General features: G+C 37.3%; 1 protein-coding gene across 3 annotated transcripts in view; it reads right to left on the bottom strand.

The window, feature by feature from the left end:
- egfra (epidermal growth factor receptor a (erythroblastic leukemia viral (v-erb-b) oncogene homolog, avian)) overlaps nucleotides 1–26557 on the bottom strand; it is a 179887-nt gene that overhangs the window by 88740 nt on the left and 64590 nt on the right. The window contains exon 1 of one of the 3 annotated variants that reach the window (XM_042331813.1): nucleotides 15043–15084. The exons of the other annotated variants lie outside the window; for them this stretch is intronic. The gene's annotated coding sequence lies outside the window, so the exon portion shown is untranslated. Of the gene's footprint in view, nucleotides 1–15042; nucleotides 15085–26557 lie in introns of those variants that run through there. 3 annotated transcript variants of the gene reach the window in all.

Genomic DNA, 26557 nt, shown 5'->3' with positions numbered 1-26557 from the left:
CAATTTGTATGAATGTCCCTTCCAAAAACAAATGGTAAAAAATGTTGTGAACTTCAAGGGATGTGCGGATACACAGATAATATCCAGCAGGCTGATATTTTATTTGTTGGACCTCACATATTTGGTTCTGGATCAGGGCCATTCCTGGAGCTTGTCTCCACCCTTTAGTTTTACAATATAAACAGCAAAGGATTTGCAATTTCAATTGGCTCATCTTCTGGATGCCTATTTTCGAGGCACTGCCTACATTGATTTTGCTTGACTTTATTTGTAGGTTTAATAGTTTGCAAAAAGTAATTCCGAAAACCTATTTTGCAAATGTGTTCATTTTTGACTTGCATTATGCAAGGTAACTTCTCACGCTAGATAAAATGGATAATCTTGGCAGTGAAGCTGCAATTGGCTCATTTCAAGGTAAACTTTGATGATTTGCTAGTTTCTTCTTTTAACTGGGTTTCTCTGCTTCATGAGAGCATTTACCAGCTAGAAAATAATCACATTTGCACTTTGGAGAAACATTAGTTCAGAGCTTGAACAGTTTCATTTTACAGATGCTATTTAAATGCATTGGACTGGGTCAGTCTGTTCTGAACCCAGAACATTTAAAAAAAAAGGCCATTGCTAAACAGAATGATCCAGTTTGAATTTATCTTCTCCAAGTAAGAAATTAAACAAAATTAATTGCAGGATGAGACATGAAAATCATTTATTTGGAACAAAAAGACAATGTGTAAACCCAGCTTGGAACTTGCAACTGCCCAAGTGCCATTGGCAACATCATCCACATAACTGAAAAGCGTTGTCAGTCAATGACAGTGAAGGAGCAAGAACAGCAAAAATAGAGCTGAACCAAAGTGCTTACACCAAACCCTTAATAGATTTGGAACACACAAGATCATCCCACTTAGGACAGGTACACAACAATGCTCAAATACACATGTAATTGTGGAGACCACCTCTGGTGCTTCATCTAATGTTTCATTGGCAAATAAATCAAACATATGGCCCTTATCCTACGCAATCAGGCTGATCCCCTTTAATCTGAAATTTACCAAGTTTGGCATGTTCCTTAGACCCCATGCCTGCTTTTATCAATTCAGTCCAATCTTTAATAAATTAGAGAAGGCAGCTTGCAATTCAGGGTTTTTACTCCATCTGAAATTCAATCATATCTAGAAACGTTCAGCTAACAGGCAGTTCCGTCACTTAATGCTACGTGCAAAATAAGCAGGAATTTTCTCATTGTGTGTTCACTTAATCTTAACTCCCTTGACTGTAGCAGCAGACAATCCAGTGCATCACAATCAGGGATTATTTGCTCAGACTTGATTTTCAAGCTGCATATTTTTCACAATATGCATCTCATTGGCCACCAATAAGACTTTTTTTTAATAACTGGTATTATCTGAGTGGCGCCATTCAAAATCTTCCTTGCATCAGACCTATCACCATGCCAACAGTTAAGCTTCTCATTTAACAGCCTCTTTAAAATTCTTCCTGGATTCATCTGAGGAAATGCTCCGATTACAAATGCAGATAAGTATTCCAAAAGCACACTGACAGGTATGGCTGACACTTCACAACAAAAACTTACTGTAACCGACTATAATGAATCTATTGATTTTAAATAATTATAAAATAAACCTCGCATTTGATATAGCGCCTTTCACATCAGGAGGATGTCTCAAAATGCTTCACAGGATTCATTGCGAAATATAGTGACTGCATTTTGGTGAACAAATATATCCAATACATAAATCACCTACAGGTTTGCTTACAGATGTACAGTAAATCCTGTGAAGCACTTTGAGGTGTCTCAAAGATGTGATGATATCAAATACAAGGATTATTATTATTTATCATAAACTATTGAACCGTCACTTAGTGACTTAGTGTTACTGGTTGAATGTCTGAATTACCATTTTCCCTAATCTTTTTTCTATTTTCTGAGAAATGCGGGACGAGTATAATGATTACAATTATTATTCTAAGATTATTATTAAAATGCAATCATAATTAATATTTTTAGATTATTATATAATTATATGTGGGAAGCCTAAATATACTTTACAGTGTTATTCCAGTGACTGTTATAGGGAGCATTGCTGTCTCCTATTCTTTTACAACTCTTCCTTTCTTACCCCATTCTCATAATAATAACAATGATAATATCTATACCTATTCAGGTGGACCTTAAAGATTCTATGAGAAAAGAGAAGGGAGTTTCTTCTGGTGTCCTCGTCAACAATCCCCTGGATAAATATATAACTATAACAATCTCTCAAATGAAACTGGTCACTCACTTTATGGCCCGTTGTGGGATATTGCTGTGCATAAACTGGCTGTTGGGTTTGTCTACAAAGGCATATGTTTATGCATACTTTAAGAAAATCCTGTAAAGCTCCTTAAGATGTCCTCCCAATGTGAAAGATTTTTCATCAGCGCTCTGACATAGTACCCTGTGTGAAGGGCATTATGTAAATGCAAAATGTTCTTATTATTTCAAGTGCAAATATTATTTATTTATATATAAGATCAGAATAAAATATAGGCTTCATTTAATTCTGTATATTATTTAGGCAATAATCCACCAGCCACTAGGTGAAATGAGCTAATCTCCCAATTTTACCTTGAATGGATCTCCTTGGAAAAATTGCTAGAATAGATAAAGACAAAAAATGAATTCCCATATTTTTGCGAATGTGGAGATTTCTTTCATCCTGAAATAACTTGTAGCATTCCTCAAGATCTGTTTTATCATCTCACTTCTGCAACAGTGCTCAATTGATCAGAAACTAAAATAGGTTCACAGAACTGAAACCTCTGTACATGTTGGCAAGGTTAGTTTGATACTTGAAAGCACTCTGAAGAGTAATCAAAGCTTCTCTGGTAGCAATAAAGCTCTTCAGCACGTTAAGCCATAAAATACATATTCCAGTCAGTACCCCATCTGTCTTCAATGCCTAATGATGAATTTCCTCATTGAACCATATATTATATATATATAATCCTTGCATTTGATATAGCGCTCTTCACATCTTCTAGACATCTCAAAGTGTTTCACAGAATATACTGTAAAGTGAATTAATTGTATATTTGTGGGTGAAATGCGGCAGCCAATTGCACACAGCAGTGTCCCATAAACAGTCGTGGATTGATGTAACCAAATTGTTATTGTTTCTGTTTAACCACATTAAACAGTGAATAGTGTGCAGTGGATATATAGGAAAGCACTATGAAATATGTAGTAAAATATTCAGTTCATTCTCTAGAATCCAATTCTCTCATGGGCACTGAAAATATTTCCTGCTTATTTTCTTTAGAGTATTCCTCTCTATACAACACAACATTGCCAAAAATATCAATGCTAAACTTCTTTAAAACCAACCCAGCTGTTATTCATAGAACCTTGGGGAATATTACTCCAAGAACACTTTCACTAATTTTAAAAGTTTTGTTTCATTAGTGTCAGAAATGAGACGTCTCCTGGAATTCCTACCCTTCTCTTCCAGCCCAGAGGCCAACCTGAGTGAAAATAATATTTTACAAGTTGTTCAGTTTACAAGTTGATTTACATGTTGGGTATTAATAATAAATGAATAAACTGATAAATAATAAAATTAATAAATTGTTAAACCGAGGTCTCATCTGTCTGTTCAGGTAGATCTTAATGATCGCATTGCACTGTTCACAAAGAGAAGGGAGTTTCTTCCTCTATCCTGGTCAACAATTCCCCAGTTAAATGTTGGTTATTCACTTCATCGTTATGTGTGAGGCATTGCTGTGGGCAAATTGGTTGCCGTGTTCATTAAAAAAAACAGACACTACATTTTATAGTAAATCCTGTGAAGCGCTTTGAGATATCCTCCTGATGTGAAAAGCACTTTGTCAAATGCAAGAATTATTATTATTTTTCAGCTTTAGAGAAATGACCTGCTCTGTTCCTACAAAACAGTGAATGGCATATATCAAGGCTTGCAGGCAGATTGATCACCATCATGTCTCCAAGCAAATTATGAACTGTATTTTAATAGTGTACTAGATACATTGATTGATGTTTTATTCTTTAAAATTGGCTAGCAAATAAAGAAATATTAAATCATCTATTTTTTGTACAGTCCTGGAAGTGGTTAAGATTGAAAAATGGTCACAGCAAGTATGGCTACAGTATTTCTAAACTGTATTTATTTACACAGAAGAGCTTCCCTCCAGCCTTCTGCTCTCATTATAACTGAGCTCACATATCAAGAACCACTATCTTGTTCCATTATGAACAGTATGCAAATTGTCAATGTTACAGAGAACAAATGCACTTTCTTTTGTCAAATTCGGGCACTCTGGCACCTGTGTTACTTAAGCCATCAGAATGTATTTGTAGCTCCCACATCATCAAAGCATTATAGCTGACAGCCTGACATCAGCCAAGTGGGGAAGCATTAAAGATGCATAGTACCATCTTCTTGTGAAAGTGCTTGACCTGAACCCAATAAGGGTCAGTAAACACAACTGTTTCCTGTTGGACAAATATGTTTCACATAGTATGGTATGATGTAACTTATTTTAAGCATCTGTAGGCCCTGTCTTCATAGTTATTGCCTCTTGAATCGTCAGGGAGGTCGACTTAAAATACATGAGTGACACGTCAGAAAGGTGTAAGCTATGCCTATCAATTATCAACTCAACCCCTGAACAAATGCGGTCACATTTCTAAACAACATGTTGCACAGTACTGTAATTCAACAGAACAAATCCAAGTAAAAAAATACAGTGAAAATTAAATGTTGAACTTTTAAGTTTCAAAGGGGACAGATTAGTTAAAACAATGCAATCTACTGAGCTATCCTTCTCAATGATCTTAGCTTGACAGATATCGGACAGTAAACTCCTGATAACTCAACCCTGGCTTAACTTGTCACTGCTACTTAAGTCATCATGATGTCAATATCGTGACCGCATTTATTTATGTATTTATACAATATGCCTAACTCGCCACTCCAGATAGCTCATCACTGAGCACTTTTCCTTTGGAGTGACAAGTTTTCAAGTTTTAGAGCTTAAATGTAAAAGAAGAAGACAAACAACAACATGCATTTTTATAGCGTCTTTCACGCTATTTGAGTTCTTTATAAAGACAGGGTTGAACACTACTATATACATATATTGCATATATAAAATTTGCACCACCAGACACAATCAATCTTATTGAGATACAGTAGATGCAGCTTAATAACACTTGGTCTGTAGAAAGTCTAGTCAGACTACAATAAATGAATTCAGTATGAACAACTTTAAAAAAAAACATGTAGAGACTGTAATCCCATTGCAGGAAGCCTCCTGTCTACTGAAGACTAAACATTGCTTCATTCACAGGCACACTAGACAGTGAGTGAACAGTAAAGCAGTTATAAAACTGATTGATTTTATAGTATTTCAGTGCGGGAATGCAAACTTGCTCAAGTTTCACTTTAACAACTCTATAAAGTCCTCAGATGATCACTGCATGGTATATTGATCTGGTTCATGTAATTTTAAAAAGTTTTTTACTTCTGGTGGAAAATGCTAATGAAACTTTCGCATGTGCCTTTGGAGGAATTCCTAAACTAACCCTCATTCAACTCTATAAAAGTACCAAGAAAGGCATCATGAAAAAGCAGGTGCTCAAATATTTATTTGTGCACATATCTGAAAAGTTAACTACGTTAAAGTTATAACGTTATACCAAGCCTGCCTCTCTGGCTTACACATACAAGGAATAGGAGGAAGTCCAGTTCAGAGTCATGGCACCCCACTAGGTATCTCACTATTATACCTAGCTCACCCAACCTCTATCCTACGCCTGTACTGTAATTGCTGTCAATCAGCTACTAATCCACATCCATGTCTTAGCCTTGATATCTAGTTTGCAAAGGAGTCTCTTGTACAATGTTTTGTTAAAGACCTTTAGCAAGTCTAAGTCCTAACTGCCTATTTATGTGGACCTTAAAGACTCGCATGGCACTATTTGAAAAGAGAGTGGATTTTCTCCTGGTGTCCAGCCCAACAACCCTCCAAATAAAATAGGTCATTCACTTCATGACTATTTGTGTGACTTAGCTGTGCATACATTGGCTACTATTTGCCTACAAAATACACAGGCCCGACATGAGACTTTAGAGCTCTAGTTCAGTACTACTAATGTTAGGATTTACGGCGGGAATTTGATCATCCTGATCATCTGCCATCTACAGAATCAATACTCAAAGTGTTCCAACAAAATACAAAGCACAGTGATTAAAAATGCTCATTGTGTAAGTTCTGGCTATCAGAGGAACTGTTAAATATGCCAAGAACAAGGCCAAATCTGGGTGCCCTTGAGATGTTCTAGCACCAGGGTCTATGATGAGGACATTTGTGTTTTACAATCCTTTGCTGACGCAGAAATTTGGAAATCTGTGTACAATGATGTTCCAGCTAAACTAGGCTAAACATTTAGCAATGCTGCAAATATGAAATGCTGGGACCTGGGCAGTCTGATTATAAATACAAAACACCATCTACACAACATGATACAAATGGTTATTGCAAACGTTGTGCTGGGAATTACTGAAGAAGTTGCACGAAGGCAGCATAGGTTTCCCAAATAATTCAGTGATGATCATCCAAAATTCACAACAACAACAGATTACTTAGACATTAAATCTCATTGCTGTCTATATAGCCTTGCTGCTGAAGATTAACACATCTATTTGCTTGCATTTCTTACCCTTTGCAGTCACTCGGTTTCAAGTAACTCACTATGTGAAGCATTTAGACAACTATTTTATTCGGTCGAATGTCTGGCAATTGCAGAAACGCATCACCATGCTTAAAAGAGTATCCAAACCAGAATCATATTGAGCGTTCCACATATGTACAATATGTCCACATACATATGGAAATCTCCATGTGTCTGGTATGCAATGTGCACTCTCTCCCTGGAGGGACCCATCCCGCTTCCTATTTCTGGAGAGTATTGGGTGCAGGTTGGCGAGAGACAAGGTTTGGGGAGTCCAGAGTGTTTTATTTAAAAAAAACAAATAACATGCCAATGCCGTAAATACAGTAAACCATATATTCAGAGGGAATGTTTCTTCCGGCAAAGGCTATGTTTTCAAATTTAGCTCCTGTCATTGTAAATGATGCTGCTCCGAAACAGGTCTGCTGATTAAAATCATTCCTAAGCATATGCTTCACCTTTAATCTTTTCTAATGGTATATGCAAGAGTTCAATTTAGAGTAGTATTAGAACAAGTTGTTTATTTGCACACTTTGCAGGTCAGCGATTGCTTACGACTGAACTTAGATCCTTCCTTGGCGCCAGACTTTTTTTNGGTACTTTAAAAAATATGTCGCAATTGAAACTTGCTGCAAGGTTTTGAACATGCATACAAATACTTCTCATGTTTTATGTTTTGATTTTAACATTTCCTTTACAAAGCATCTAGTCTCCATCTCACAGATCATCTTTCCAGCAAACGTGCTACTACCTGCATATGATGTACATAAGTGCTTCAAGTTTACCAACCCTTTAGATCAGTTTGAACAAAACAACAGCAACAACTACTTATTAATAATAATAATAATAATCCTTGCATTTGATATAGCGCTTTTCACGTCGGGAGGATGTCCCAAAGCGCTTCACTGTAAAGTGAATTGACTGTATATTTGTGGGCGAACGCGGCAGCCAATTGCGCACAGCAATGTCCCACAAACAATCGTAGATTGAAATTGACCAATTTATTATTGTTTTTGGTTTTGGAGGGATTATTATTAGGCGTGGGGAGTAAGGAAACTTGTCCAAGGTTTTGCCCTGCCTGGAATTGAACTCAGGTCTCTCACTTGCAAAGCGAGTGCTCTAATTACTGAGCTACAGGACTCCACATTTATACTTGCATTTATACAACACCTTCATATCGGATAACATTTTGGATCACTTACTCAAGTGCAATTTTCCAATCTCTTTCTACATGTGCACATTGGTACTTTGGTGCATCTTGTTTTTAGTGTTCATATTATAATCACACAATAATCTTGCATGTGATATAGTGCTTTATCACATCATCGAGGCATCTTAAATTGCTTCTCAGGATATGTAAAATGTACATGGTGAACTTGAAGTCAAAGACAGCAGCCAACGTGCACACAGCAATGTCCCATGAACAGCCATGAGTTAACTTTATCTGGGGAATTGTTAGTCAGGATGCCAAGAGAAATTTCCTTCTCTTTTGAGTAGAGCTGTGAGATCTTTAACGTCTATCTGAACAAGCAGTGAACAGACAGACAGGACCTCAGTTTAACGTCTCATTGAAAAGTTGGCATCTTCAACAATACAGTGGTCCCTCAGAGTATCTATCAGCCTAGGCTACATGTTCAAAGTCTCAACTTGGGGCTTGAACCTGCAACCTTCTGACTCCGATCGTCATTTGGCTTCACTGGCTCCACATCCCTAACTGATGAAATTTAATATTCTCTTCCTCATTTTCAAACCCTCATGGCCTTGCACCATCCTAACTTTGCGAACCAACTGCACCACCTGCTCCCTCCATTCAGCAAACAAGATCCCCTGTCCACACCACCATGTTACCATTGCCTTTCTTCTATTGGCAATTACCATTTATGCAAACAACAATTTAGTCTCTAATCCTTCAGAATGTATGAATTTTCTAAATTCAACAATACAGGTGGATGAGCCTTCAGCAATTCTGCCCCTGCTCTATGGAACTCCCTTGCCATCCCCTCTCCCACCTTCAAAACCCACCTTCAAACCAATCTCATTTACCACACTTTCAGCCACCTTTCTCCTCCCTTCCTCAGCTGACGTTCCTCTGCTCAGTCTCACAGTCAGCTCTATGAAGCACTTAGCGATGTTCTCCCAATGTGAAAGGCGCCACATGAATGTAAATTGTTGTTGTTGAAGTTGCCAACATCTTTGGACTCATCATGCCATGATGAGTGACTGCTTTGAGAAGCAAAGGCAAACAGAAAAGAGGCCACACAAGTGGATACAATTGAGCTAAGCAAACACCCCGTGTTTAAAAGTAAAGAAGAGAATATGGCATTTCAATGGAAGGAAACTGTGATGTTTATAACGTAATGAAGATACAGGGAAGAGCATGTGGAGCAACGTACTTCAATCTTCAGAAGAAAAAGTGAAGTTTTGAGAAGTAACCATATTTAACAATGATGTATGAGATGGGAATGGTTGGGGAATGAATGAGAAGGAAGGAGGAGAAAGAAAGATCAGCTGTTATATGACCAGACTTTGAAAAATTGCCATGAGCAGTAGACAGGATCTTTATAACAGATAATAAAGTGGCAAAAGAAGATTTTATTAGTGCCTTTCTTTCACTGGCATTGTTCCACTTTTGCAAACACCAATTTAGTCTCTTGAACCCTTCAGCATGGATCCAATTTCCTAAATTCAACAATACACTTGTACATTTCAAGTTGGGACAATAATCTCTGATAGAACTAGCAGAGTTAAGCACAAGGTTTGCAGAAAATAGATGTTGAAATGTATTGAATTAATTGGCTTGCAATACTGCACAACAAGAGAGCAAGTTTTAATTAACTTTTGTTCATAATATCCTTTTTCTGTTATGCTACACAAGGTAACCTGCATGCCCATACATTGTTCTGTATTAAAATTAAATATTCATCCAAATACAGTTCAGAAAAACAGTAGGAGATTCTTGACATGCTATGTCTGTCAAGGTTTGTTTGATTAATATTCTTTTTACGTTTCACATTTCACTGAGGTGGAAAGCTGTCTTGTTGTACAGTATGTCAAGCCATTTCAAAACATACATGCCCAAAACAAGCAGTGACAACATCTATATCTTCCCTATATGTGAAAGGTGCTTATATAAATGTAAATCACTGTTGTTGTCAACATCTATGGAACATTACACCATGATGATTGACTGCCTTCAAACAGAAAACAGGGCTGCACATATGGGTACAACAGTAGTAAGTAAATATTTTCATATCAAGATACATTTAAGTCTTAAAATTTGCATTAATGTATAAATCTATAAATGTAATTTTGTTGTTGTTGTTATTGTTAATGCCTCTAGGAGAACAATGCCTCTAGGAGAACAAGCCTATTCATAATCTCTACTTTTATAAAAGCTATTAGATATTGCACTGAGAATGATATGGTCTATAACACATCAGATCATAAGGAATGTAAAACTCTAACTCGTGCTAAGCAAGAATAACTATTTTAAAGTTGCCTAGATAACCTAATCATAAAGGAAAGAGCTGCTCTACTTCCAAAAGCAACAAATGAAATAATAATCCTTCCATTTGATATAGCGCCTTAACACATTGTTGAGACGTCTCAAAGCGTTTCACAGAATATATTGTAAAGTGTATTGACTGTGTATTTTGTGAGCGGAAATAAAGCTAAATTAAAAACAACAAAACACCGAAGTTTCTTACCTGGACAAACCAGTTAATCTCAATCAATGAAACCTTGGGCCTCAATCTTGACCAATCCTCCCTGGTTTACAACAAAACTAGTCTGGTTGCGTTAAATGGCTTGGAAACATATTGTGTTAAGATTGTGGATTCAGTTCTTTGTTTTTTTTAAAGTTGTAAAAATAAAGTCCTTCTGGGTTGAATGTGCTGGGGCAATGCACCAAAAACATTTGTGCTCCTTAAGCATGTCAAAACATCTCAAGATATTTCACATGTAATATTTGTTTCTGTCAGCATTTACACTAGCAAGATTTTTAAATTTAAATATCTTGTCTTATCATCCGACAAGAGAAGTTTGGATAAGGAAGGCCATGTAGCTCACTTGACCTCATGCTTCCAAAATAAATGCCCTCTTAAGTCTGATTCAATACTTACATTGCACATACATTGCAAGACAACATTGCACAACCACTCCATCAGGAAACAGATTGTTAGTCAACTGCCAGATTGCTTTTCCGGGAATAATAATCCCTTCAAAAAAAAATGTAGTCACTCAATGCTCAACTGTTTGTGGGATACCGCTGTGCGCAATTTGCTACCACGTTTCGCCCACAAAATATATTCTATGAAGTGCTTTGAGACATCTCAAAGACGTGATAAGGCGCTATATCAAATGCAAGGATTATTATTATTATCAGCTTCGAAGGACTGTCACAAATATTACAGTGTTCTTCACATTGTTCTTGTTCCACCCGGTGAGGATGAATGAAGGAAGAACTTCTAGATCTGCATATTTGACAATTAGGAGGAAAAAGAGAAACAATGGCAATAGTATCATTGACTTCAATATAAGAAAGATTCTTGGGGGAAAGAGAGAGAGACAACAGAAGCCAGAGAAGAGAGAAAAGTAATATACAACCACAAGGTTTTTTTCTTATGTTTATTCTGCCTAGGATCTAGAAGCATCTCCCCAGATATGAAGCTATGTTCAAGTTTTAGATCGACCTGGACTTTCTTGAGAAAAAGTAAATATTTTGCATAGAAGAGAAAGGAGAGATTCTTGGAGACTGCTTTGGCAAAGGAAAATGTCTATGCATTCCATTTGAGATCAGAGGAGATAGGAAGTTTAAGAATGTCAACAGATATTGGGGGAATAATCGTGAAGCCAATGAGAGGTTATATACCTTGGATAGACATAAAGGATACTGAGAAAAGTTGAAGAATTGAGGCGATTACATTTTTTTACTTCCTCCACCCCAAAGAGTAGAGATTAAAGTTCAGTGATTTTGTCTCTGCATTTTGGCAAACATGAAAGTTGTGTGTACTTACAGCTTGTAATCTGAAGCAGATGACTATGGAATCATCAGTAAGAGTGGAAGAGTGGATTGAAAAGTGGAACAGAGTATTGTGAGCGATTGAGAGAGCAGGGCCCTGGGGAACTGATGGAAAAAGTCAAAGGGCAAACTAAAGCACATATAGAGACATTTGGAAGAAACCAGATATCGCTTATGAATATAACTTTTGGGCACCTCATAGTGTGATCATTTTGAAATGAAAGTGCTAGATCATAAAATAAATTTCGGCAACACTACTTACATTTCTCAAACTAGTACAGTGGTAATAGAATTCTCTCTTTAAAAAAGGAACAATGTAAATTCCTGTTGCAACATTTGAAAATCACAGAAAAATCTGCATGATGTGCTTCACTAAGTCCTGGTTTCATCTATCTTTCAGTCTAGCCAAAGGGGATAACAAGAGAGCTCCCATTACATAATGCTGGAGGATGTGACTTTTTGACATAATAAAGTTGTGGTTAACTTCCAGACAAAAGTTTCCTCTTGTTGTTTTAAGTACAAAACCAGCAACATGAGGAAGGAAATAGAGCATCACTCTCACATCTGTTCAGATCTTTGACAAAGGGAGAAAAATATCAGCAGTGTTTCTTTAACCTGTGGCATTCTTTTCTTTCCTCAAAAAGACGACTACCATTTATCATTTTGTGCAAGTCCAGTGCTTTCCACACACTGGTTGACTCTTTCAAAGCTTTTAATTCTTTTTAAAGAAAAGCTCTCAAAATTTAATGCCACTCACTGGTAGTTACATTTTGTGAACATCAACCGTTTCTTTTTTTTTGATGCTTTTCCACCATCCAATTTAAAGCAAGACTTCAGGATATTTATTCCAAGGGTTAAATGATAGCAGAGTAGCAAGCCTTGGCTGACACTACACCTGAATTCCTTCAGAGGTGGGTTAGTATATAATGGTGGGAAGATAAGAGAGGAGAGAGTGTAGAGGATTGACCTGGGGTTGTGCTTGGTCACCTTATCAGCTGGGCAAAGAGGAATGCATTTACATACTTCATGTACAAATGATTTCAACTAGATTTTAAATTAAAAATCCACATAAAATAGCCAGCTTTTTTTAACTGGCTTCACCAATAGCAATTAAAACAGCCACACTAACGTGAATGGAGAGCTCCATGTGTGTTTGAAACTGGTTTGAGGTAACCATGGGAAGAATGGATTCTACTCCTGCTCTGTCCCGATGTAGCTGATCTCGACTTGTTTAGAATTGGGAGTACTACAATTGACTTGTCAGCTCTCCCTATTTAAAAAACGGGAAATTTCAGGCTGGGGTAAGATGGTTGACCAGCATCACTGGCTCATTAAGTCTTGAAGGTGTAGACATGTCCTCAACCCTCCAACCCAAACTGGGATAGATGGAGTGGTCCTAGGTGGGTAGGTACCATGCTATGTGGTTACCATTATATCCATTTCCTGGAAAGGGCACTCATTGAGATCAAATAGATGGCAGATTCATATTCTATTTTGATTTACTCCCTCCCAGCATGGTACAATGTGGAGTCCTGTAGCTCAGTGGTTAGAGCACTCGCTTTGCAAGCGAGATACCTGTGTTCAATTCCAGGCAGGGCGAAACCTTGGGCAAGTTTCCTTACTCCACATGCCTAATACTAATCCCTCCAAAACAAAACAATAATAAATTGGTAATTTTCAATCCACGACTGTTCACCCCTCCTAATGGCAAGGTGGGTAATCTGGAAGAATGAGATCAAATGGGTTGAAGGGTCTTCTTCACTTAAACCAATCTCATAATCCCCTCGTCTATGTCCTTCTATTCACTTCTCCGTCAATTTGACTCCACATGAGGATTTAGGATTGGATTGATGATGAGGCTGATCTGAGGAGATCAACATGGGCAGACCCACCACAGTGGAAACAATAAATTATTCAACTAAAATACTGTAACTAAGCTTGCTTAGATTCCAGTATCAGAGGATTGATTTTAAGATCCTAGTCTGGTCTCCAAATATCTCATGGTCTTGTCCTACCTGATCATGACATTTTTTCCAGCCCAGTTTTCTTGCCCATTTTCTTCTCCTCTTTAGATGCTGGTCTGTTGCCATCCTTCAGTCGTCACCTTATCTTTGGTCAAATGCTTTAAACTTCACTTTTCCCTCCCCATTAAGGTACTTGAGTTTGTAATCCAGGCTGACATTACAGTGGGACCTCTGTATCGTTAGAAGTGCCATCCCTTGGATTAGATGTTATATCAAAGCCCCATCTGGCTACCCTGGGAGTACAGGTAGACATTAAAGATCCACAACATTTGACAAGTACAATACAATATACACTTAGAGTGCCTTTCACATTGTGAGAATATCTCCAAGTAATTGACAATGCTGGATGGGCAAGTAATTTGAAATTTTCGCTCACAAAACAGTCACTTCAATTTATAGTATATATCATGTAATGCTTTGAAATGTTGCGTAGTACTTTGATTTAAAAGTGTGCGCTCTGCTGACCCCCATGTCAGGATACCACCTGTCCTTGTCAAATATTAATGAGAGTTAAACATTAACAAAGTTATGTGACATAAATAAATATATTACTGAACTTTTGACCTCTACAAAGAATTGGTCTTCTCAGTTATGTTGTCTAAAATGACTGAATGATTAACTGGCACTTTCCTGTTCTGAAAACAAAAATCACCATCCACTACAGTATTCACAAAATGCTATCATCAGTGGCAAACATTTCATTATGTAACATGAGGACACCTATGGCCAACCAATGGCAGACTCGGTGCAGTGTAGTGGAGGGTTGCATACTGTAAAGTAGCTGAAGCTTATAGAAAGTCAACTTGCATTTGTATATTGCCATCAAGTTACAATTAGTTACAGTTCAGTATAGTGATGGTTTCTAAGCTAAACATGTGTGTTAGCAATGTCCCACATCAGCTAAGAAATCTGGAGAATCGTTGGCTAAGACATCAGGAAACATTTCCTTCTTTTTTCAAATAGAATGGGATTATTAGCTTCTACCTGAACTCCATTCCCCAAAGTTGTCCGTTTGAACCCCATTCTAGTACTTGAGTTTGTAATCCAGGCTGACATTCCAGTGCAGTGCTTGGAACTGCTGCATTATTAGAAATCTCATCCCTTGGATTATATATTATATCAAAGTCCCGTCTGGTTACCCTGGAGGTACAGGTAGACATTAAAGATCCCATAATACAATTTTGAAGAGGAGCAGGGAATTATCCAAGGAACCTGGCCAACATTCCTTCACCATCCAAATTTACCAAGAAAAGTTGCATTGTAGTTATTCCTTTCATTGTTCTTTGTGTCATTCTGCTGATTCCAATTCACTGTTGCATTTGCATAAAAAGCAAGTCACAATTTTCAAAGTAGTTCATTGTGGGAAGTGCTTTGGGACAGTTCAATGTGATAACTTATAAGATGGCACAATGAAAGCCAGTATCATTGTCCAGATCTATCCTTAGACCAATACCAATGCCAACCAGAGGCTTTTCCAGTTTGTATTTGAAGAGTTAATCGTCCCAAGGTCAGCTGCTTTTACTGGGAATTGGTTGTACAAATCTCCTACTCGACAAAAACAAACATTCTAATCTCCAGTATTGTTTGAGCCTGTTATTTTTAAGCGTATGTCCTCTGTTTTTTTGGTTATAGTGTTATGGCGTAAACCAAATACCATAACCTCTTAACAATAGACAGACAATCCTCTCAGCACTCTGAAGACGTGCATCGCCTTCTAGACCCACCTACATTGTTTTATCCTCTTCATAATGAAACATCAGTTTATGTGAGCCTCTCCTCATAAATCGGAGCCTCAAAAAATAGATTACTATCAGAAGGCAATTACATTTGTGTTACAACAAGGCAAACTGGCAGTACAAGCACTGGTTCCCTGACACTTTATGCCATGGAGTTATAGAACACTGCCTGTTTCCATCTATTGAGATCAGAATCTCTATTGTCCCCTTAAACCCCATTGAGAGGGAGTTAAAGAATATTTCCGTTGAAGAAGGGGTGGGAAAGAGGCAAGAGAGTAGAGTAGACGTAATCTGGAAGGATTACTTCATGCTGCTCGTACTCGCCTCCTAGTCAACGAGGATGACTGTGAGTGTGTGAGTGTGTATGGGCAAAGGAAACTGAAAATAGGTGCAGAGAAAGAAAAAAATGAGGGTTAAATTCACATTCCAGTAAAGTGGTGCAAAATTTGCTTCGGAGCTTCCAAACATGATTTACTACTTCACTTGAATAAATGCCAGGAACTGACACCTCCGTCACGCCTCATGCGGCAAGGGCTAATGCGCTCAGAATGTAAAATGTGCTTGGACAACAAATTGCAATAATCACAGGATACAAAGATACAACCTGTGGTGGTTTTTGCCTTAATGCACAAGATTTGCCAATGCAGCTTTGTAATAAAAGGCATTCTAAGGAGCCAATTTTGATCCATTGAAAAATTTATCAAACTTAGCAGGGAACACATTTAATGAGACTTTCTCATTATAAGCGCCAAGCCCAGTAAAATTCCCCATGCAAGAAAATTTCATCCGTAAGATTATTTTACATTGCAAAACCTCAGGGAAGCGCCAAAATGTAGAGTGTTTAGCACCATCAAGGTTGAAAATAGTAGGAGAGATCTGATTACCATTATAAAAATCTATACACTGCTGGATACAATAGATGGTAGCTTAGTGGTTTGAGCACTCGCCTCGCAAGCGAGAGGACCTGGGTTCAATTCCCAGGCACAGCGAAACCTTAGGCAGATTTCCTTACTCCACATGCCTCTGTTTACCTATCCCAAAGTAGAAACTCAGTTGTTAGTCGATTGGTGGATCGCTTTTTGGGGGGGATAATCTCTTCAATAAAATAACAATAAATAATAATTTGGTAACTCAATCCATGACTGTTTGTGGGACAATGTCTGTACAATTGGCTGCTCTGTTTCGCCCACAATGTATGCAGTCAGTTCACTTTACAGTATATTCTGTGAAACGCTTTGAGACAGCCTGAAGGTGTGATAAGGTGCTATATCAAATGCAAGTATTATTATTATTATTATTGGAATTCTAGCTGTGCATTTTATTTTAATAATAATAATCCTTGCATTTGATATAGCGCTTTTTACATCGGGAGGACGTCCCAAAGCGCTTCACAGAACACACTGTAAAGTGAATTGACTGTATATTTGTGGGCGAACGCGGCAGCCAATTGCGCACAGCAATGTCCCACAAACAGTCGTAGATTGAAAATGACCAATTTAATTATTGTTTTTGGTTTTTGGAGGGATTATTATTAGGCTCTGTGTGGAGTAAGGAAACTTGCCCAAGGTTTCGCCCTCTGCCTGGAATTGAACTCATGTCTCTCACTTGCAAAGCGAGTGCTCTAACCACTGAGCTACAGGACTCCATCAGTTTACTTGATCATTGCTACACTGCACTAACATTTAAAAAACCTGAACACAGTCATTGGTTTCATTAGATTTTTAGAACTTGGTTCTTTTTTGTTGAGAATGAAGCACACACAAACAAAATCAGCTTGTCTCTACTTTTGAGCTGTGTGCTCAGTGTAAATCCAAATATAGGCAAGGAAGGTGAACAGGAAAAACTATTTTCTGAATTAAAAAANTGCCAGAGGAAGTTTCTGGAGTTTAAGTAAACTTTTGATTATTAGATAAGCACATCATTATTGCACTGTCGGATTTCCTGAATAGCTTGGAACAGCAGAGAATGCAGTTATTCATGACTGTGGACAACGAGAAGCTGTGTGAGCCGATGGAGTGAGTGTGCAGCCAGACTTTTAACACATTAGTGATGTTTCTAGCAGTACTCCTCTAGCAGTCAGGAAAAACAGTGATTGTGCCTGAAAATCCACATGTTTTACATATCACTCAGAGGAAGTCAAGTTAATGTGACGTGGTCCTGCTGTACTGCATTCTGCATTCCTAATGGACTCACATTAAATCCCTAGCAACTCTGTGGTTGCAAAGCGAAGATTAAACCAGCTGGAAATTTGATACTTTGAGAATCAAAGTATTGTCAGTTAAAATGTAAGCGCTGGATTATGTGCTGAACCCGACTGGTTAAATGGCTTAAAATTCCCTATATGATTATTGCAATAAATCATTAAAAGAATGAACACTTGTTTTGTTTGAGCAGAGAATGTAAGTGGTATTATTTGAATGTTTTGAATTGCTACATACTCTTTGAATCAGTCAATCTGAATTACAGAAATGTTGGACAGAAAAATGTCTGGGTGAAACCATATAATATACCTTAATAAGGACACAAGCGAGAAAAGTATTGCTACTCTGCCATCAGACAAAAAATAGTTTGGGAACTGGAGGACAGTGTTTGGATAATTAAAATTGTTGACGGATTCTGTTTAATCTAAGAATATTCTGAGTAACCAAGCCACTGCTCAAAATGGTCTAAATTACCTCAGGCACCCGTTTGCTGGATACCAGGTTTTGATGTAGATCACTGCCTCGATTATTCGCAGGTTTCAGCTATTCCATCAACAGGACTGACCTCAAACGAGTCCTGAATACACAAGCTGTTGTGTTAACACAGTTGCGGAATACGTATTCACACATGGAAGGGCCTGATCTTAGTTTTACCGCCCTTGAGGCCAGGAAATAAATGCTTCCCAATGAGCTGGAAGAGTGGGAAATGAGGAGATAAAACCTGGAGCTGAATTGGTGCATTAGATGAGACCGCTGTTCTTACACTTCTACAACAACAACACTGTTGTTACACTTCTAGGGGAACAGCCTCCTAATATTAATAATAATAATCCTTGCATTTGATATAGCGGCTTATCACATCTCCAAGATGTCTCAAAGCGTTTCACAGAATATACTGTAAAGTTAATTGACTGTATATTTTGTGGGCGAAACACGGCAACCAACTTCACACAGCAGTGTCCCACAAGCAGCCATGGATTGAAGTGACCAAATTATTATCATTATTTTCTTTTGAAGGAATTATTACTCCAGGAAAGGCGATCCACCAATTGCCTTAAACACCCAGGTTCCTACTTACTGCTAGATAAACAGAGGCATGTGGAGTAAGGAAACTTGCCCAACATTTCGCCTTGCCGGGAATCAAACCCAGGTTTCTCGCTTGCGAGGCGAGTGGTCTAACCACTAAGCTACAGGACTCCAATGGGATAACACCTGGAATAACGGTCCCCTAACATCTGGAATACCAACCTCTTTGTAGGAAACACAGCTGGAATGACAGCCTCTTAACCAGAAAGACATCTGGAATGCCAGCCTCCTAACTGAGAAACATCTGGAATAACAGCCTCCCAGCATAACAAACACCTGGAATGAACCTCCAAACAAAACAAACCTCAGGGATAAAACTTACACGTTACATCTCTATATTACATTTGCTAACATACTGTAGGAAGACGTAATTAACTGTTCCTGAGCATATTTGACCACAGTTAATTGTGTATATTATTATATAGCATGTGATTAATGACCCAAATGTTGGGCAAATTATTTCACAGTTCACAATTGCAATCACATTTCTCAAACATGTAACTCATTTCAAAACATGATTTACCCTTGAGGACAACCATTCTACAAAAGGCATCATCGACCACCAATTTGTCGCAGACTTTAAAAAAGTATTGTGAAAGAATACTGTATGGAACTGACTAAAACACAAGCCACATGTTTCGTTATGAATTGTTTAGGTTATACTAAATGAATTAATCCCAGATGGCGTTCAACCATAAACATTACATTGGCATGTGTCGTTCAAACACTTCAATGTGCCAACATTGTGTCAATTACAGTAAAGAACTCCAATTCCTCCTTAAATATCTCTGACTTCTCACGCTGAAGCAACTTCAAATTCAATGCAGGATAATTTATTTCACTGGTTGCCAGATTTGACCGCAGTTATTATAGCCTGTATTTTTCTGTCTATATGCACCAACATATGCACACAGCTGCTATAGTGTTCTTGCCATGCCTCTGACTTTTCATTTTTGGCTCTTCATACAATTTCTTCTCCTGAAAACTATTGAATTTTATTTTTGGAGATAGATGATAATATGGTATCACAACAACATTTTAATCTGAGTTCTATTACAGTAACCATCAATATTTCTGCACCACTAACTATTCAGTTAGTTGTAGGTTTACAAGCTCCATATGGAGCAAGAGACCAATAGAGGTCTAAAATATAGAGTTTGCAACTTGGATTTGCAAAGGTCTCATAAATATTGAATCCTGTAGCCCAATGTGTTTTGTATCAACTTACAGGAATGCTGGAAGGAGATTGTGCTAGAGTGGTTAGTGTCATGCCCAGTTATCGTCAAGATCCAATGTTGATTGAATCGTTTCCAAATCCAAGTTCTGATCCCATATTTTTGTTTCACTTTGAGGGAAAGTCAAATTATAATAATAAAATTATTCCTTGCATTTGAAATCCTGGAACAATCTTACAGGTCTTTGAATAATAATAATGTTTGCATTTGATAGCCAGATTAGCCAAGTGAGGTGTATTTCACACCTGTCAAGCTAAAGATACTTTTAAATTTTAGATTAATTTTACCAACTTCAAAAGATTGAAGGGTTGAGTTGAGCCACAGAAATGTGAACCCATAAATGTTAGGTGCTAAGTCTAGTACTCTGACTGACCAATCCAGAATGTGATCATCCACAAGAGGCTGTATTATGTATTTAAAGAGTTATTCCTTTGATAATTATTACCTTTAACAAAACCCTTCATTAAGTACACCAACTTTTTTTTTAAAATGACTTATTCGGTGTCTTGAGTACTAGGGTTCATGCATCGGATTATGAGATATAGTGGAACAATCAGGTTCTGCAACACCGAGTTTACACTGAAATACATTTGGTAAAACCCTCAGTGCTGAGCAGGGCTGCAAAGCAGAAGAGTCGAAGAACAAGGAAATGCAATCATATTTAACCTAAAGGTCAGTGCACAAGTCCAGCAGGTAAATGGAATACATCCCAGTGCAGCCCTCACCATAACACCCAAAGTGTAGTTTTGAATGCTAGAAAAAAAAATGAAACTGTTTCAAATTAAAAAGCTGAAAGTGATTCATTAATTTTAATGACTGTGTTTAAAGAAGTGTTGCACAACCTCAATTGCATTCACAGAGTGTTCTATAAGTTTGATTTCTCATCCAAATTGTATTGTCAATAATGATAATCCTTTCATTTGATATAGCATCTTATCAAGTCTTCAAGACACCTCAAAAATCATAGGATTTGAGTGTGAAGTGTAGAGACTATATTTGTGGATGAACCAGGCAGTCAATTGGTGTACACACCATGAAGTGAGTGACAGTAGACTGATGACATGGCACAAACCAGTAATACCCTTCAAGTCATTCCCACTCACACAACAGTTTAAAAACACCTGACAATCTAGATATGTCACAACTTATGAGCAGAGACTTTATATAGAAATAAAATATTTCAAAAACATTGGAGCTTTTGGAAATTTGCCATAGACAGCACACAGTATGTCGTCTAATGAGAGAAATGTATTTAGGAAGTCTGGATAAAATCTCACCAGATGACGGTTTGAAGTTATTGATTTAAGAGCTAGTGTTCAGACATAAGCACATTTCCTACCCCACTTTGGTGTTTAACGAAATATGCTGGAGAAACAAATGCATAAATAGAATTGTTCAGTGCAAAATTAGCCACTTTGCTATGACTCACAAGAATCATTTTCAAATGTATCAATTAGTCTCAATCTCGGATAGTCTAGATTGAAGAACAAGCAAAACCAACTTCAGCAAATCTCAATAAGAAAGCCTGTGGGGAGGACTGACTTACAAACTCAACTATCATTCCCATAACAAAACAGAGCCTGAATATCGAGAAATGTGAAAACATAAATTAGTTTGACATCGATTTGCTTAAAATAATACTGGAAGGACAAAAAACATTCCTCTTCCTATTGTAATAGGAGATGTTTCAGGTCATTAAACTTAGCAGCAAGAGGAATTTTAAGTTGAAAACCCAGTTTTCTAGGGGAAAGTGCTGGGCTTGTAAAAGTCATTGTGTACATCATAGCTGTGACCAGATCGACCTTTAATACCGACCTTTTCCTAGTCAGACAGGAAAAAAGAGTTGTCAAATGAATACTGTACACTAGTCAGTGACCTCAAAACTCATCCCTTATATTTGTTTTTCTTCTAAAATATTGAAAACCTTCAGTTAAATCTGTTCACAATACAAAAATGAAAAATTCATGTTACAGACCATAAAATTAATTTTGTGTTATTACTTAAGACACAAGTCTTATTTTCCCAATAGGGAAATGTTTCCTGCAGATGCTTTCTTTAAACATCCAAGCAGATCAAAGCAAATAATATAGCCAGGACAAATTACAATTCAGTTCATATATAAACATACAAGGAGTATGATAAATGAAAAGTAATGTCTGTAAACTGATTATAGAAATAGGGTAACTACACGCCCAATGTTTGTATTTTGAATCTTGTTACAGAGTCCATTCTTTTACTATGTTCTGTTTGCCTACAAAATGCAGTCACTATACATTTACAGTAAATCCTGTGCTTCGAGATGTCCTCCTGATGTGAGAGGCATATCAAATACACGGTTATTTATTATTTCATTTTCTTCTATATTTTTCTGCTTTGTTTTCATCTCTCCTGAAGGCTTTCATTTATACTGGATTTGGTTTCCTTGTAGCAACAGCACTCTGGTTCTTAGCCATAGTGGCCATATGTCTTTATGCCTCAGTCTAGTGTTGGAAGGGTACTGAACCAGGATAGTTAACTCTGATCGAGCACTCAAAATCCACACCTGTACTTTGCTATATGATGGATATAGTTAGTACTGTTCTGATGGTGTGGTCAAAATACATGCCATTTCTTTCAATTTTACTTCGAATATTGTCAGCCTGGCTCAGTGGTAGCACTGAGTCAGAAGATTGCGGGTTCAAGTCCCACTTAAAAGTCTAAGATGACGCTCCAATGCAGAGCTGGGGGGTGTGCTGCATTGTCAGAGGTGACGTCCTTCAGATGAGGCATTAAACCAAGGTCCCGTCTGCCTGTTCAGGTGGACGTTAAAAATCCCATGCCACTATTCAAAAAAAAAGGGAGTTTCTCCTAGTGTCCTGGACAACAATCCCCCAAATAAAATTTATTATTCACTTCATGGCTCTTTGTGAGCAAACTGACTGCCGCATTTCGCCCACAAAAAATAAAAGTATAGCATGTGAAGTGTTTTGAGGCATCTCAGTGACATGATAAGGCGCTATATAAAATGCAAGGATTATTGTTATTATAATTATCAATATTGCTCTTGCTTGGCATCCAATCTCGCCACTATACAACGCTCTGAGACCATCCTGCATGAAGGGTGCTTTGTAAATACAAGCTGTTGCTCTAATAGTGTTTTGGCTTCAGCACTAAACTTGAAATTTTAGCAATGTAATAAATCTAATAATCATGGTATTCATTATAAACCTAGTGTCCAACTGGGAATCTTCTTTTAACAATCAATAAAAGCAATCAGCATCCTAATTGAAATTCATTTGGCCAGACTCAGCTGAGTTCTCAGTGGATACAGCTCTACAATTCAAGACTGCCCCAAATTTGGTTTCAATTTGAAGGGTTGCTGAGAGACCACATGGGTAGCTAGTGAGGAAATACCATGCTGATTCAACATGGAATACCCTTCTGACAGCAATGGCAGACACATTGTTAGTACAGATTAGACAGGATTACGGTATATCTCACCCCGGGCAATAATTGAATCGTGAATAACCAATGCCAACACAGGATGAAATGTGGGAAAATGTCCCATTGCCAAACACTGATGCAGCTTTCTTGCAAAAATGTGACTTCTTCATTCTGCTAGAATTTAGCTCTTCCATTGAAATTATTCATAAAACATTATTGAGACCTGGCAAGATAAAACTGGTTATTCACTTCATGGCATTTTGTGGGACATTGCTGTGTGAAAATTAGTTGCCCCATTCATCTACAAATATGGGTTTTTTCCACTTTATAGTTCAATACTGCGAAGTGCTTTAATATTACTACTAATAATAATTGTTGCATTTGATATAACACCTTAACACAGCATTGAGGCATCTCAAACCATTTCACAGGATTCACTGCAAAAATATGTGGCTGTGTATATTTTGTGGACAAAAGCGCTTTGAATGGTTCAATGACATGACAAGGGGCTGTATCAAGTGCAAGGATTATTATTACTATAGCACATCGCGCCTTATAAATGAGGTTGGGTTAATTTAAATACAGAAAATGTTTCACAATGGCATTTTTGCCGCATCACCTAATATATGAAGTTTGAATTATAAAGTTTGAAAGTTATAAAGTTTCAAAAACACAATCAACGTTAAGTAATCTATTGTTACTCATGTATTTAAAAATATCCACTTTTAAATACAGGACTGTCATGAATCAACTCAGTTTCAATAAACTGGTGGCTTCCAGCATTTTGTGAGGCAACATTGCTGGGCAACTGATAAAGAAAGTAGCAGCTTGTACAATACAAATTAATTAAGATATCGTTCATAAAATGTCTCAAGAAATAGAACTAACCCATGCTCACTGTAACCTGATACAAGAAGATGAAGCTGGCCATCCCATTCGACAAGGAGACTATTGGTGAAGTGACTTTCTAGTCCTATTATCACAAAATCACAAGATTGGTTTGTCCAGCATCCTCACCACAAAAATGGCCAGAGCCATCAGCTCTAGGTTTTACCAGATCTCAGCGAAGACAATCCCCGAGGCAGACTGGAACCTATGGCATATAGTTCTGGGATGGTTCCATGCAACAATTTTTCAGATTCTCAAAAGGTCCCAACTGCATGAATAGGACTATGTGCCGAACAGCCCATAGATTATGGTTGACATTCCTTGACGTGAAGATGCACCTGGACACAGTGTCAGTATTTCTGTATCTGATATAATCCATTTCACAATAGTTTGCAAAGCTCTAGTCCCCCCCAACTCAGCTCTGCAGTACAGGGGAAGCTTAATACACCACTGCAAGGCCTTGATCACATAAAATGGCACATTATAATAATAATAATCCTTGCATTTTGATATAGCACTTTTCACATCTATTATTAGGATTATTATTACTGTACTTAACAAATGCATCTTTACAAATCCACACGCCTCTGTTTACCTAACAGTAAGTAGGAACCCGTTGTTGGTCGATTGGCAGATCGTTTTTCCAGAGGTAATACTTCCTTAAAAAAACAATTGCTAACTTCAATCCAAGACTGTTTGTGAGACACTGCTGTGTTTCACCCACAAAATATACAGTCAATTCACTTTAAAGTATATTCTCTGAAGCACTTTGAGACATTTCGATTATTATTATTATTATTATTATTATTATTATTATTATCTTGCACATTAGGTAGTGGTACTTGATTTTAAGCATGTGTGGATTAATATCAATGTAGCATGTCAAAATACACTGCAAACATAATGCAGTGCAAATGTGATGCAGTTCAGTCCCATGATAGATGATCAAATCCCTGCAGAGTGCTAGAATGGACAAGACCAACAAAACTTTGGTGAACACCATTTCTATAAAAACTAGGAAAAGCGTAACACATTTGGTTGATTTTATGCACCATTGAAACTTCTAAAAACACCTACATTATTTACTTACGTGAAACAAAACTTGCCTGCATTTCCCAGTGCAAGCATATAAATAATTTAATGGCTATGTGAAGAGGCACGTTTTAGGATTTTAAAAAAAAGCATTGGTTTAAAAATGTTTAGAAATTTATTCAGCCACCATAGGCAATGCTATGTATCTTGTAATACTGTCAGGAAAACAAAGCCCTGTACTCTAACAATCCGGCTAAACCGTAAACTGAAATTGCGTAACAGAGGAATTAGTTACAGTGAACAAAAAACAATTCAATAAGTTTAATTGTGGAAATGAACAGGAATGAAGGTAATATGCATCCTGAAAAGGAGTACTAATCATTCTTTCATCTACAAAGTGATGAGCTTCAGGGATCAGGACAGATGTCTCTAAGAGTGCTTCATTTACACACACACACACCACACTTTTGAAAGGATTAATCGCAGCTCTTCTGCGACCAGAGTTCCAAGTCACATTCAGACAAGGTTCAGATACCTCATTCATTCTTCTTATCGAGCCTGATTTTATGGGGTCAATAGACGTCAAGTCAAACCATGGATGCTTACTGACCTCTGTTGATTTTTATTCACTCGAAATTCACTTTTGATTTGATTTTGGCACTAACGTTTGAAATATTAATTATAATACATAGAAAGAACTGGTATTTTACAGTGCTTTATCATGTTGAAATGTCTCAACATGTTTTACAACTACTTACTGTCAATAATAAATAACATTGTACAGTAGAGCCCTATGTTCCTGAGTAACAATAATTGCCACCTTTTGGTGGAATGTGACTCGGAGATCAGTGGGCATATTTAACGAAAGATTTCAATGACTAGCAAAAATGAACATAAAAGCCAACAGATGTCCATTTCAAACTGCAGTATTAGTGTATTTTGCAAAATATTATCCAATTCAAAACCTGGTTGAGTAAATTTCCAATACTGTGTTACTGAAGGCTTTCTAGTGTCCACTGTAATGCAGTGGCAAGGTAAATGGATTGATTACTCAAGCAAAAATTAATATATATTCACATTCTGCAGAGAAATATTTATACAATAGCTCATTGTTTGAATTAAGCATTTTACGGGTGCAATCATTTAAGCAACAGATCA

Source organism: Callorhinchus milii, unplaced genomic scaffold, assembly GCF_018977255.1.
Source record: "Callorhinchus milii isolate IMCB2004 unplaced genomic scaffold, IMCB_Cmil_1.0 Scaffold2, whole genome shotgun sequence".
Lineage (NCBI taxonomy): Eukaryota > Metazoa > Chordata > Chondrichthyes > Chimaeriformes > Callorhinchidae > Callorhinchus > Callorhinchus milii.
This window is presented reverse-complemented; position numbering and strand designations above follow the sequence as displayed.